General features: G+C 54.0%; 1 pseudogene; it reads right to left on the bottom strand.

Moving 5' to 3' along the window:
* The window catches only part of LOC135570188 (E3 ubiquitin-protein ligase TRAF7-like), a 29,870-nt pseudogene that overhangs the window by 9,387 nt on the left and 4,665 nt on the right, over positions 1–15,818 (bottom strand).

Below are 15,818 nucleotides of genomic sequence, written 5' to 3'. Positions count from 1 at the left end.
GTCGTGTTCCCTCCGACGCCTAACCAGCAAAGGGATCGCTTCCTGAAACGCCTAACCAGCAAAGGGGATCGTTCCTGAAACGCCTAACCAGCAAAGGGGATCGCCGTGTCCACCGAAACGCCTAACCAGCAAAGGGGATCGCTTCCCTGAAACGCCTAACCAGCAAAGGGGATCGCTTCCCTGGAAACGCCTAACCAGCAAAGGGGATCGAGGACGCCTAACCAGCAAAGGGGATCGGAAACGCCTAACCAGCAAAGGGGATCGCTTCCTGAAACGCCTAACCAGCAAAGGGGATCGAGGGAGACGGGGGACCAGCAAAGGGGATCGCTTCCTGAAACGCCTAACCAGCAAAGGGGATCGCTTCCCTGAAACGCCTAACCGCAAAGGGGATCGCTTCCCTCCGACGCCTAACCGCAAAGGGGATCGCTTCTCCGACGCCTAACCGGGGGGAAAGGGGGATCGCTTCCGAAACGCCTAACCAGCAAAGGGATCGTTTCCCTGAAACGCCTAACCAGCAAAGGGGATCGCTTCCCCGAGACGCCTAACCAGCAAAGGGATCGTTTCCCTCCGAAACCAGCAAAGGGGATCGCTTCCCTGAAACGCCTAACCAGCAAAGGGGATCGGGGGAGGAGGACGCCTAACCAGCAAAGGGGATCGCTTCCTCCGACGCCTAACCAGCAAAGGGATCGTTTCCCTGAAACGCCTAACCAGCAAAGGGGATCGGGGAGAAACGCCTAACCAGCAAAGGGGATCGCTTCCCTGAAACGCCTAACCAGCAAAGGGGATCGCTTTCCCGAAACGCCTAACCAGCAAAGGGGATCGGAAACGCCTAACCAGCAAAGGGATCAGGGAGAGAAGAAACGCCTAACCAGCAAAGGGAATGAGAGAACAGGGAGAAAGAGAGGAGGGAAACGCCTAACCAGCAAAGGGATCGAACAGGGAGAAACGCCTAACCAGCAAAGGGATCGCTTCCCTGAAACGCCTAACCAGCAAAGGGGATCGCTTCCCGAAACGCCTAACCAGCAAAGGGGATCGAGAGGAGGGGTGGAGGAGGGAGAATGAAACATCTAACCAGCAAAGGAGGATCGCTTGAAACGCCTAACCGCAAAGGGATCGCTTCCCTCCGACGCCTAACCGCAAAGGAGATCGAGAGAACCGACGCCTAACCGAGAGGAAAGGGGTTCGCTTTCCTGAAACGCCTAACCGGGCAAAGGGGATCGCTTTCCCTGAAACGCCTAACCGGCAAAGGGGATCGCTTCCTGAAACGCCTAACCGGCAAAGGGGATCGCTTCCCTGAAACGCCTAACCGCAAAGGGGATCGCTTCCCTGAAACGCCTAACCGGCAAAGGGGATCGCTTTCCTGAAACGCCTAACCGCAAAGGGGATCGAATCCTCCGACGCCTAACCAGCAAAGGGGATCGCTTCCTGAAACGCCTAACCAGAAAAAGGGATCGAGGGAGGGACGCCTAACCAGCAAAGGGGATCGTTTCCTCCGAGCCTAACCAGCAAAGGGGATCGCTTCCCGAAACGCCTAACCAGCAAAGGGATCGCTTCCCTGAAACGCCTAACCAGCAAAGGGATCGGGGAGAAACGCCTAACCAGCAAAGGGATCGCTTCCTGAAACGCCTAACCAGCAAAGGGATCGAGAGGAGGAAACGCCTAACCAGCAAAGGGGATCGAAAGAGAAACGCCTAACCAGCAAAGGGATCGCTTTCCCTGAAACGCCTAACCAGCAAAGGGGATCGCTTCCTGAAACGCCTAACCAGCAAAGGGATCGCTTCCCTGAAACATCTAACCAGCAAAGGGGATCGAGAGGAAACGCCTAACCAGCAAAGGGATCGAGGAAATTCCTAAATTATAGACTTGTCTCTGCATCAGACACCTATTGAGGTCTGAGAACATCATGGACAAACGTTGAACAGTGAACTGTCCTCTTCAAAATCACAACGGCAACAATAACTAACTAAACAAAAGTCTCAAAGTGACGTTTCAATCCCTTACTTGCGTGTGGTGAGCTTGATGGTAAAAGGACAGCCCATTGGATCAACCTCAAAGTTCCCAGGTCCTCCCATCTTAGGTGTCCCTTCACCCCGACTAGCAGCAGTGCCTCCTCCGACCCCGTTAGGGGAAGCCCCTCCCCCGTCAGGGGAAGCCCCTCCCCCGTTAGGGGACGTGGGGGTGGTGTTTAAGAGCCGGCAGCCGTATTTACAGTGTATAAACAGCTCTCCTATCTGTTCTGCCACAGCTATGTTGTTCACCACCACCGTCAACTTAGCCGTGTCCACCGGACACTTATCTAGAGGAGGGAGAGAGGGGGAGGAGGGGGGGAGAGGGGAGGAGGGGGTGGAGGGGAGGAGGGAGGGGAGGAGGGGTGGAGGAGGGGAGGGAGGGAGGAGGGGGAGGAGGGGTGGAGGGAGGAGGGGAGGAGGAGGGGGGGGGAGGGGAGGGAGGGAGGGGGAGGAGGGGAGGGAGGAGGGGAGGAGGGAGGAGGAGGGTGGAGGAGGAGGAGGGAGGGAGGAGGGAGGGGGAGGGAGGGAGGGGGGGAGGGAGGGGAGGAGGGAGAGGAGGGGAGGAGGGAGGAGGAGGGAGGAGGGAGGGGGAGGAGGGGTGGAGGGGAGGGAGGAGGGGGGAGGGAGGGGAGGAGGGGGGGGAGGAGGGGGAGGAGGGAGGAGGGAGGGAGGAGGGGGAGGAGGGGGGAGGGAGGAGAGGAGGGGAGGGAGGAGGGGGGAGGGAGGAGGGAGAGAGGAGGGAGGGAGGGGGAGGGAGGGGAGGAGGGGGAGGAGGGGGAGGAGGAGGAGGTGGGAGGGGGAGGGGAGAGAACAGGGAGAGGGGGAGAGGAGGGAGGAGGGGTGGAGGAGGGGGAGGGAGGGAGGAGGTGGGGAGGAGGAGGGGAGAGAGGGGGGAGGAGGGGGGGAGAAGGGAGGAGGGGGAGGGAACAGGGAGGAGGGGGAGGGAGGAGGGGAGAGAGGGAGAGAACAGGGAGAAAGAGGGGATGGGTGGAGGAGGGGAGAGGGAGAATGAGAGGAGGGGTGGAGGAGGGCAGAGAGAGGGAGAATGAGAGGAGGGGTGGAGGAGGAGGGCAGAGAGAGGGAGAATGAGAGGAGGGGAGAAAGAGGAGGAGGGCAGAGAGAGGGAGAATGAGAGGAGGAGGGAGGAGGAGGAGGGGAGAGAGAGGGGAGAATGAGAGAACAGGTAGAAAGAGAGGAGGGGTGGAGGAGGGCAGAGAGGGAGAATGAGAGAACAGGAGAAAGAGAGGGGTGGAGGAGGGCAGAGAGAGGGAGAATGAGAGAACAGGGAGAAAGAGAGGAGGGGTGGAGGGGAGGAGGAGGGGAGAAATGAATGAGAGAACAGGGAGAAAGAGAGGAGGGGTGGAGGGAGAGGAGGAGGGAGAATGAGAGAACAGGGAGAAAGAGGGGAGGGGGTGGAGGAGGGAGAAATGAGAGAACAGGGAGAAAGAGAGGAGGGGTGGAGGAGGGCAGAGAGAGGGAGAAAGAGAGGAGGGGTGGAGGAGGGCAGAGAGAGGGAGAAAGAGAGGAGGGGTGGAGGAGGGGAGAGAGCGTAACAACAATTTGCAGTCATATTATATATGTGATGCTGGAAAGGTGTAACTATTTAACCAACAGTGTAGGTAGGTAAAGTCCCCTACCGGAGTTCAAGGCACATCGCCTGCAGAAGGTGTGCTGGAGGGAGAGACAGATAGAGACAGTGGTCAATGAAGGAGGTTGTGAGGAGGAGAGAGAGGAGAGGAGAGGAGAGGAGAGGAGAGGAGAGGAGAGGAGAGGAGAGGAGAGGAGGACAAACAGGGGTCAGAGACAGAGGTCAATGAGGGAGGTGTGAGGAGAGGAGGGGTGAGGAGAGGAGAGGAGAGGGGTGAGGAGGGTGAGGAGGAGAAACAGGGAGCATGGACAGGAGAGGGTGAGGAGAGGAGAGAGGAGAGGAGGACAAACAGGGGAGCGAGAGGGTGAGGAGAGGAGAGAGGAGGGTGAGGAGAGGAGAGAGGGGAGGAGGAGGTGAGGAGAGGAGGAGGAGGACAAACAGGGGTCAGAGACAGAGGTCAATGAGGGAGGGCAGAACTGAGAGAGGAGAGGAGGGGTGAGGAGAGGAGAGGAGAGAGGGAGGGGTGAGGAGGACAAACAGGGGAGCGGAGAGGGTGAGGAGAGGAGAGGAGAGGAGGACAAACAGGGGAGCGGAGAGGGTGAGGAGAGGAGAGGAGAGGAGAGGAGAGGGGTGAGGAGGGTGAGGAGAGAATAGAGAGGAGGACAAACAGGGGTCAGAGACAGAGGTCAATGAGGGGAGGTGGAGGGAGAGGAGGGGAGATCACTGAGGAGAGGAGGTAAGGAGAGGAGGGGGTATCACTGAGGAGAGGAGAGACAAGAGAGGAGAGGAGGGGTGAGGGAGAGGAGAGGAGAGACAAGAGAGGGAGAGGAGGGGTGAGTAGAGGAGGGGTGAGTCAGAGGAGGGGGTGAGTAGCAGGAGGGACCGGGGTGAGGAGAGGAGGGGTGAGGAGGGAGGAGGGGTGAGGAGAGGGAGAGACAAGAGAGGAGGGGTGAGGAGAGAGGAGAGACAAGAGAGGAGGGGTGAGCAGAGGAGAGACAAGAGAGGAGGGGTGAGGAGAGGAGAGGAGAGACAAGAGAGGAGAGGAGGGGTGAGGAGAGGAGAGACAAGAGAAGAGAGGAGGGGAGGGATGAGGAGAGAGGGAGAGACAAGAGAGGAGGGGGAGAGAAGTGAAGAGAGGAGAGGAGAGATAGAGGGGTGAGGAGAGGAGAGGAGAGGAGGGTGAGAGGAGGGGTGTCAGAGGAGAGGGGTGGAGGAGGGAGGAGGGGTGAGGAGAGGAGAGGAGAGGAGGAGGAGGAAGGGGAGGGAGGAGAGGGAGGGTGAGGAGAGGAGGGGTGAGGAGAGAGGAGGGGAGGAGAGGAGAGGAGGGGTGAGAGGGGTGAGGGCAGAGGAGAGGGGGTGAGGAGAGAGAGGGGTCAGGAGAGGAGGAGGGGGGTGAGGGAGAGGAGGGGTGAGGGAGAGGAGGGGTGAGGAGAGGAGAGGAGGGGTGAGAGGAGAGGAGGGGTGAGGAGAGGAGAGGAGGGGGTGAGGAGAGGAGAGGAGGGGTGAGGAGAGGAGAGGAGGGGTGAGGAGAGGAGAGGAGGGAGGAGGAGAGGAGAGAGAGGAGAGGAGGGGTGAGGAGAGGAGAGACAAGAGAGGAGAGGAGAGGAGAGGAGAGGAGAGGAGAGGAGAGGAGAGGAGAGGGGTGAGGAGAGGAGAGGAGAGGAGAGGAGAGGAGGGAGAGGAGAGGAGGGGAGAGGAGAGGAGGGGTGAGGAGAGGAGAGGAGAGGGGTGAGAGGAGGAGGAAAGTGAGAGGCTAGGGGTGGTTTCTCATCCACCCCACAGGTGGTGATGACAGGGTCTTTGAAGGAGGGGTGAGGAGAGGAGGGTGTGAGGAGAGGAGGGGTGAGGAGAGGAGGGTCATCAGGAGAGGAGGGTGGAGGAGAGGAGGGTGTGAGGAGAGAGCAGGAGAGGAGGGTGTGTCAGAGGAGAGGAGAGGAGGAGTGAGGAAGTGAGGAGAGGAGGGGTGAGGAAGCATCGAGAGGAGGGGTGAGGAAGTCAGAGGAGAGGAGAGGGAGGAGAGGAGGAGAGGAGAGGAGAGGAGGAGTAGCAGGAAGCATGAGAGGCACCGGGTGGTTTCTCATCGATAGCACAGGTGGTGATGACAGGGTCTTTGAAGACACCGCAGCAGAGCTGACAACACAGCTTCACCGATCGGCTGCTCTGCAAACACCAGGGCTGTATCAGCACACATCATTAGCACAGTTCAGGTATCATTAGCATTCAGGTATCACTAGCACAGTTAGCATTCAGGGATCACTAGCACAGTTAGCATTCAGGGATCACTAGCACAGTTAGCATTCAGGTATCGATAGCACCGGGGGTATCATCAGCATCGATAGCACCGGGGGTATCACTAGCATCGATAGCACCGGGGGTATCACTAGCATCGATAGCACCGGGGGTATCATCAGCATAGTTAGCACCGGGGGTATCACTAGCATCGATAGCACCGGGGGTGTCATCAGCATCGATAGCACCGGGGGTGTCATCAGCATCGATAGCACCGGGGGTGTCATCAGCATCGATAGCACCGGGGGTGTCATCAGCATCGATAGCACCGGGGGTGTCATCAGCATCGATAGCACCGGGGTATCATCAGCATCGATAGCACCGGGGTACCATCAGCATCGATAGCACCGGGGTATCACCAGCATCGATAGCACCGGGGGTATCACCAGCATCGATCAGCATCGATAGCACCGGGGTACCATCAGCATCGATAGCACCGGGGTACCATCAGCATCGATAGCATTCAGGTACCATCAGCATCGATAGCACCGGGTATCATCAGCATCGATAGCACCGGGGTATCATCAGCATCGATAGCACCGGGGGTATCATCAGCATCGATAGCACCGGGGGTATCATCAGCATCGATAGCACCGGGGGTGTCATCAGCATCGATAGCACCGGGGTACCATCAGCATCGATAGCACCGGGGTACCATCAGCATCAATAGCACCGGGGTATCATCGGCATCGATAGCACCGGGGTACCATCAGCATCAATAGCACCGGGGTACCATCAGCATCAATAGCACCGGTGTACCATCAGCATCAATAGCACCGGGGTACCATCAGCATCGATAGCACCGGGGTACCATCAGCATCGATAGCACCGGGGTACCATCAGCATCGATAGCACCGGGGTACCATCAGCATCGATAGCACCGGGGTATCATCAGCATCGATAGCACCGGGGTACCATCAGCATCGATAGCACCGGGGTACCATCAGCATCGATAGCACCGGGGTACCATCAGCATCGATAGCACCGGGGTACCATCGGCATCGATAGCACCGGGTACCATCAGCATCGATAGCACCGGGTACCATCAGCATCGATAGCACCGGGTACCATCGCATCGATAGCACCGGGTACCATCGCATCGATAGCACCGGGTACCATCGGCATCGATAGCATCGATAGCACCGGGTACCATCGCATCGATAGCACCGGGTACCATCGGCATCGATAGCACCGGGTACCATCGGCATCGATAGCACCGGGTACCATCAGCATCAATAGCACCGGGTACCATCAGCATCAATAGCACCGGGTATCATCAGCATCGATAGCACCGGGTACCATCAGCATCGATAGCACCGGGGTACCATCGGCATCGATAGCACCGGGGTACCATCAGCATCAATAGCACCGGGGTATCATCGGCATCAATAGCACCGGGGTATCATCGGCATCGATAGCACCGGGGGTGTCATCAGCATCGATAGCACCGGGGTACCATCAGCATCGATAGCACCGGGGTACCATCAGCATCAATAGCACCGGGGTATCACCAGCATCGATAGCACCGGGTTACCATCAGCATCGATAGCACCGGGGTATCATCGGCATCGATAGCACCGGGGTATCATCGGCATCAATAGCACCGGGGGTATCATCAGCATCGATAGCACCGGGGGTGTCACCAGCATCAATAGCACCGGGGGTGTCATTGAAGTATAATTAGCATCGAGTTAACATTGGCATCGATAGCGTATTTAATGTTGAAGGATTGTTAGCATCTTTAGCATCATTAGTGTAGCCGTACCGTGTCGTCGTCGTCCTCGTGAAGAGAGAAGGTCGAGCGGAGAGACATGTTGGACTCAGAGAGGAGGGAGCGCACCGAGATGGCAGAGTCAGAACGCCTCGGGGTGCTGATGGGGAGCTGGGGGGGGACATAGACAGAGAGAGACCGACACAGACAGAGAGACCGACAGAGAGAGAGACAGACAGAGAGACCGACAGATAGAGACAGAGAGAGCGAGTAATGATACCTAGGTTATATACACAGGGTACCAGTACTGAGTAATGATAACTAGGTTATATACACAGGGTACCAGTACTGAGTAATGATAACCAGGTTATATACACAGGGTACCAGTACTGAGTCACGATAGCTAGGTTATATACACAGGTTACCAGTACTGAGTAATGATAACTAGGTTATATACACAGGGTACCAGTACTGAGTAATGATAACTAGGTTAAATACACAGGGTACCAGTACTGAGTAATGATAACTAGGTTATATACACAGGGTACCAGTACTGAGTAATGATAACTAGGTTATATACACAGGGTACCAGTACTGAGTAATGATAACTAGGTTATATACACAGGGTACCAGTACTGAGTAATGATAACCAGGTTATATACACAGGGTACCAGTACTGAGTCACGATAGCTAGGTTATATACACAGGTTACCAGTACTGAGTAATGATAACTAGGTTATATACACAGGGTACCAGTACTGAGTAATGATAACCAGATTATATACACAGGGTACCAGTACTGAGTCACGATAGCTAGGTTAAATACACAGGGTACCAGTACTGAGTAATGATACCTAGGTTATATACACAGGGTACCAGTAATGATAACTAGGTTATATACACAGGGTACCAGTACTGAGTAATGATAACTAGGTTATATACACAGGGTACCAGTACTGAGTAATGATAACTAGGTTATATACACAGGTTACCAGTACTGAGTAATGATAACTAGGTTAAATACACAGGGTACCAGTACTGAGTAATGATAACTAGGTTAAATACACAGGGTACCAGTACTGAGTAATGATAACTAGGTTAAATACACAGGGTACCAGTACTGATAACTAGGTTATATACACAGGGTACCAGTACTGAGTAATGATAGCACCGGGGGCACCGTCTCATCCTGGCCGGTGACCACCTCCCTACAGGCCGTCTCATCCTGGCCGGTGACCGCCTCCCTACAGGCCGTCTCATCCTGGCCGGTGACCGCCTCCCTACAGGCCGTCTCATCCTGGCCGGTGACCACCTCCCTACAGGCCGTCTCATCCTGGCCGGTGACCACCTCCCTACAGGCCGTCTCATCCCGGCCGGTGACCACCTCCCTACAGGCCGTCTCATCCCGGCCGGTGACCACCTCCCTACAGGCCGTCTCATCCCGGCCGGTGACCACCTCCCTACAGGCCGTCTCATCCCGGCCGGTGACCACCTCCCTACAGGCCGTCTCATCCCGGCCGGTGACCACCTCCCTACAGGCCGTCTCATCCCGGCCGGTGACCACCTCCCTACAGGCCGTCTCATCCCGGCCAGTGACCACCTCCCTACAGGCCGTCTCATCCCGGCCGGTGACCACCTCCCTACAGGCCGTCTCATCCTGGCCGGTGACCACCTCCCTATAGGCTTAATGATGGTATTGGAGTTACTCGCGACAAAGCAGTCGTGGGTGAACAAGGAGTACAGGAGGGGACTAAGCACACACCCCTGAGGGGCCACTGTGCTTTAGGGTCAGAGTGGCGGATGTGTTGTTGCCTTCCCTCACCACCTGGGTGCGTCCCATCAGGAAGTCCAGGATCCAGTTGCAGAGGGAGGTGTTTAGTCCCAGGATCCTTAGCTTATTGATGAGCTTTGAGGGCACTATGGTGTTGAACGCTGAGCTGAAGTCAATGAACAGCATTCTCACATAGGTGTTTATTTTGTCCAGGTGGGAAAGGGCAGAGTGGAGTGCAATACAGACTGCATCATCTGTGGATCTGTTGGGGCGGTAAGTGAATTGGTGTGGGTCTAGGGGTTTCTGGGATAACGGCGCTGATGAGTGTGGGTCTAGGGGTTTCTGGGATAACGGTGCTGATGAGTGTGGGTCTAGGGGTTTCTGGGATGACGGTGCTGATGAGTATGGGTCTAGGGTTTCTGGGATAATGGCGCTGATGAGTGTGGGTCTAGGGGTTTCTGGGATAACGGCGCTGATGAGTGTGGGTCTAGGGGTTTCTGGGATGACGGTGCTGATGTGAGTCAAAGCCTTTCATGGCTACAGATGTAAGTGCCAATGGTCGATAGTCATTCAGACAGGTAACCATGGCATTTTTTGGGCACAGGGACCATGATGGCCTGAAACATGTCGGTATAACAGACGGAGTCGGGGTTGAAACGGTCAGTGTAGACACTTACCAGCTGGCCAGTGCTCCGAACACGTGTCCCGGTAAATCGGTATGTTCCTGCGGCCTTGTGAACGTTAAAACCTATTTAAAGATCTACAGAGAGGTTGTTCACACAGTCGTCTGGAACAGTCGGTGCGCTCATGCAAGGTTCAGTGTTGCTTGCCTCAAGAGTGAGCATAGACTGTATTTAGCTCATCTGGTGGGCTCGCGTCACTGGGCAGCTCGCGGTTGGGTTACCCTTTGTAAATCCGTGATAGTTTGAAAGCCCCCCCCTGCCACATCCGACGAGTGTCGTACCCGGTGTCGTAGGATTCTACCTGAGAGTCCTCTTGCCTGTTTTATATATTTCGTCAGAAGTCGTAGCAGGATTTACTTATCCGTGTCCGGGTTAGTGTTCCCGCTCCTTGAAAACGACAAGTCCTCCGGTTGGGATATGTTCGTCACCGTGGGGACGTCGTCGTCGACGCCCTTATTAATGAAGTCAGCGACTGATGTGGTAAAACTCCTCAATGACCATCGGGTGATCTCCCGGGAACATATTCCAGAATGTTCCAAGCGAAAGCATTTTATTGAACTATGAACCAGTCAAATAAACTTCATTTGAAATAAAATCGCATTTTCTATACATTATATTTCTGCAGAACACAAAGAGATCAGGAGCTAAATCAGTGTGTGTGTGTGTGTGTGTGTGTGTGTGTGTGTGTGTGTGTGTGTGTGTGTGTCTGTGTGTGTGTGTGTGTGTGTGTGTGTGTGTGTGTGTGTGTGTGTGTCTCTGTGTGTGTGTGTGTGTGTGTGGTGTGTGTGTACCATGCCATCCTCTTCGTCTCGTGGCGAGTATGTGAGGGTACTGGAGGAGGAGGGGGTACGGCGGTGCTGCTTGTAGGTACCGGAAGCTTCCGCTGAAACAGAGAGAGAGAGAGAGTCTGGGGTTACCGTTAGTTATCTTATAGTTTAACCATATTTTAGGTACCATTCAGTTACCATAGTGACCTTAAACTAAGGTGAACACAGAGCAGAGTGGAGAGAGAGTCTGGGGTTAATATGTAGTTAGCATATAGCTAGCTACCATAGTTAGTTACCTTATACTCACTAGGAAGTTACCACAATAAATCGCTGACACCATAGAATCTAGATTATATATTATATTTCTACGTCTGACCTAGGGCTTAGTCTGAGGTTAAACTGACACCATATAATCTACATTATATATTTCTATGTCTGACCTATGGCTTTGTCTGAGGTTAAACTGACACCATAGAATCTAGATTATATATTTCTACGTCTGACCTAGGTCTTAGTCTGAGGTTAAACTGACACCATAGAATCTAGATTATATATTTCTACGTCTGACCTAGGTCTTAGTCTGAGGTTAAACTGACACCATAGAATCTAGATTATATATGTCTACGTCTGACCTATGGCTTAGTCTCAGGTTAAACTGACACCATAGAATCTAGATGATATATTTCTACGTCTGACCTATGGCTTTGTCTGAGGTTAAACTGACACCATAGAATCTAGATTATATATTTCTACGTCTGACCTATGGCTTTGTCTGAGGTTAAACTGACACCATAGAATCTAGATTATATATTTCTACGTCTGACCTATGGCTTAGTCAGTGAGGTTAAACTGACACCATAGAATCTAGATTATATATTTCTACGTCTGACCTATGGCTTTGTCTGAGGTTACACTGACACCATAGAATCTAGATTATATATTTCTACGTCTGACCTAGGTCTTTGTCTGAGGTTACACTGCCAGGATGTTGCTGACATGATTCCTTATCAGAGTTTTCCCTGACAGAGGTTTTCCTGAGGTGGACTCACTTTTAGCTCCAGGAACCACGGCTGAGAAGGTGGGGCCGAAGGAGGCCTCCATGCTGGTGGGTTGTCACCCCGCTGGGGGGTCTGGCTGAGGGAGGGGGGTTGAGATGTCTGGATGGGTGGCAGGCTGCTGCTGGTGCTCTGGAGTAGAGGACACTCACAGCTGCTCACAAACCTCTACAGCCTGGGGGTACAGAAGGTCAGAGGTCAGGGGAACCCACAACCCTCTACAGCCTGGGGGTACGGGAGGTCAGAGTAACCCACACACTGGACACAGCCTCTACAGTCTGGGGGGGGGACAGGAGGTCAGAGGTCAGGGGAACCCACACACTGGACACAGCCTCTACAGTCTGGGGAGGGGGGTACAGGAGGTCAGAGGTCAGGGGAACCCACACACTGGACACAGTCTGGGGGGTACGGGAGGTCAGAGTAACCCACACACTGGACACAGCCTCTACAGTCTGGGGGCAGGGGTACAGGAGGTCAGGGGAACCCACACACTGGACACAGCCTCTACAGTCTGGGGGAGGGGGTACAGGAGGTCAGAGATCAGGGAACCCACACACTGGACACAGCCTCTACAGTCTGGGGAGGGGGTACAGGAGGTCAGGGGAACCCACACACTGGACACAGCCTCTACAGTCTGGGGAGGGGGGTACAGGAGGTCAGAGATCAGGGGAACCCACACACTGGACACAGCCTCTACAGTCTGGGGGGGGGGGGTACAGGAGGTCAGAGATCAGGGGAACCCACACACTGGACACAGCCTCTACAGTCTGGGGAGGGGGGGTACAGGAGGTCAGGGGAACCCACACACTGGACACAGCCTCTACAGCCTGGGGGTGCACAGGAGGTCAGAGGTCAGGGGAACCCACACACTGGACACAGCCTCTACAGTCTGGGGAAGGGGGGGTACAGGAGGTCAGAGGTCAGGGAACCCACACACTGGACACAGCCTCTACAGTCTGGGGAGGGGGAGGGGGTACAGGAGGTCAGGGGAACCCACACACTAGACACAGCCTCTACAGTCTGGGGAGGGGGGTACAGGAGGTCAGAGATCAGGGGAACCCACACACTGGACACAGCCTCTACAGTCTGGGGGAGGGGGGTACAGGAGGTCAGAGGAACCCACACACTGGACACAGCCTCTACAGTCTGGGGAGGGGGGAGGGGGGTACAGGAGGTCAGGGGAACCCACACACTGGACACAGCCTCTACAGTCTGGGGAGGGGGTACAGGAGGTCAGAGATCAGGGGAACCCACACACTGGACACAGCCTCTACAGTCTGGGGAGGGGGGTACAGGAGGTCAGAGATCAGGGGAACCCACACACTGGACACAGCCTCTACAGTCTGGGGGGGGGTACAGGAGGTCAGAGATCAGGGGAACCCACAGAGTGGACATGGCCAGGATTACTCTTGATCACTTCTAATAAGATTGGTGACAGGTCTGCAATCTAATGGAAAATGTTCCAACTTAACAAATGACAATACTGTTGACCCTAATGACCCTAACCCTACCACCTGAGATCAGACCAACAGGTCACCATCTGAGATCAGACCAACAGGTCACCATCTGAGATCAGACCAACAGACCAACAGGTTACCATCTGAGATCAGACCAACAGGTCACCATCTGAGATCAGACCAACAGGCACCATCTGAGATCAGATCAACAGGTTACCATCTGAGATCAGACCAACAGGTCACCATCTGAGATCAGACCATCTGAGATCAGACCAACAGGTTACCATCTGAGATCAGACCAACAGGTCACCATCTGAGATCAGACCAACAGGATACCATCTGAGATCAGACCAACAGGTTACCATCTGAGATCAGACCAACAGGTTACCATCTGAGATCAGACCAACAGGTTACCATCTGAGATCAGACCAACAGGTTACCATCTGAGATCAGACCATCTGAGATCAGACCAACAGGTCACCATCTGAGATCAGACCAACAGGTTACCATCTGAGATCAGACCAACAGGTTACCATCTGAGATCAGACCATCTGAGATCTGACCAACAGGTTACCATCTGAGATCAGACCAACAGACCAACAGGTCACCATCTGAGATCAGACCAACAGGTCACCATCTGAGATCAGACCAACAGACCAACAGGTTACCATCTGAGATCAGACCAGCAGGTTACCATCTGAGATCAGAGCAACAGGTTACCATCTGAGATCAGACCAGCAGGTTACCATCTGAGATCAGACCAGCAGGTTACCATCTGAGATCAGACCAACAGGTCACCATCTGAGATCAGACCAACAGGCACCATCTGAGATCAGATCAACAGGTTACCATCTGAGATCAGACCAACAGGTTACCATCTGAGATCAGACCATCTGAGATCAGACCAACAGGCACCATCTGAGATCAGACCAACAGGTCACCATCTGAGATCAGACCAACAGGTTACCATCTGAGATCAGACCATCTGAGATCAGACCAACAGGTTACCATCTGAGATCAGACCAACAGGTTACCATCTGAGATCAGACCAACAGGTTACCATCTGAGATCAGACCAACAGGTTACCATCTGAGATCAGACCATCTGAGATCAGACCAACAGGTTACCATCTGATATCAGACCAACAGGTTACCATCTGAGATCAGACCAACAGGTCACCATCTGAGATCAGACCAACAGACCAACAGGTTACCATCTGAGATCAGACCAGCAGGTTACCATCTGAGATCAGAGCAACAGGTCACCATCTGAGATCAGAGCAACAGGTCACCATCTGAGATCAGACCAACAGGTTACCATCTGAGATCAGACCAACAGGTTACCATCTGAGATCAGACCAACAGACCAACAGGTTACCATCTGAGATCAGACCAGCAGGTTACCATCTGAGATCAGACCAACAGACCAACAGGTTACCATCTGAGATCAGACCAGCAGGTTACCATCTGAGATCAGACCAACAGGTTACCATCTGAGATCAGACCAACAGGTCACCATCTGAGATCAGACCAACAGGTCACCATCTGAGATCAGACCAACAGGTCACCATCTGAGATCAGACCAACAGGTCACCATCTGAGATCAGACCAACAGGTCACCATCTGAGATCAGACCAACAGGTCACCATCTGAGATCAGACCAACAGGTCACCATCTGAGATCAGACCAACAGGTCACCATCTGAGATCAGACCAACAGGTCACCATCTGAGATCAGACCAACAGGTTACCATCTGAGATCAGACCAACAGGTTACCATCTGAGATCAGACCAACAGGTTACCATCTGAGATCAGACCAACAGGTTACCATCTGAGATCAGACCATCTGAGATCTGACCAACAGGTTACCATCTGAGATCAGACCAACAGGTTACCATCTGATATCAGACCAGCAGGTTACCATCTGATATCAGACCAACAGGTCACCATCTGAGATCAGACCAACAGGTCACCATCTGAGATCAGACCAACAGGTCACCATCTGAGATCAGACCAACAGGTCACCATCTGAGATCAGACCAACAGGTCACCATCTGAGATCAGACCAACAGGTCACCATCTGAGATCAGACCAACAGGTCACCATCTGAGATCAGACCAACAGGTCACCATCTGAGATCATCAGACCAACAGGTCACCATCTGAGATCAGACCAACAGGTCACCATCTGAGATCAGACCAACAGGTCACCATCTGAGATCAGACCAACAGGTCACCATCTGAGATCAGACCAACAGGTCACCATCTGAGATCTGACTGACGACAACACGGCCTACTTTGACCTGAACACATGAACCTGTCCAACAACTATCAATGATCAACAACTCTGTGCCTAGCTACACAGGACTTACATACCAACGCCTTCCTGGCCAGTGTAAAAACAGACTTCTATCTGCACAAAACCCCTCAGTCCAAGCCGTCCTAATGAGAAGAGAAATGTGTAACAAGAGGACCAAGTCCACAGAGACC

Source organism: Oncorhynchus nerka, unplaced genomic scaffold (genome assembly GCF_034236695.1).
Source record: "Oncorhynchus nerka isolate Pitt River unplaced genomic scaffold, Oner_Uvic_2.0 unplaced_scaffold_1052, whole genome shotgun sequence".
NCBI classification, from domain to species: domain Eukaryota; kingdom Metazoa; phylum Chordata; class Actinopteri; order Salmoniformes; family Salmonidae; genus Oncorhynchus; species Oncorhynchus nerka.
This window is presented reverse-complemented; position numbering and strand designations above follow the sequence as displayed.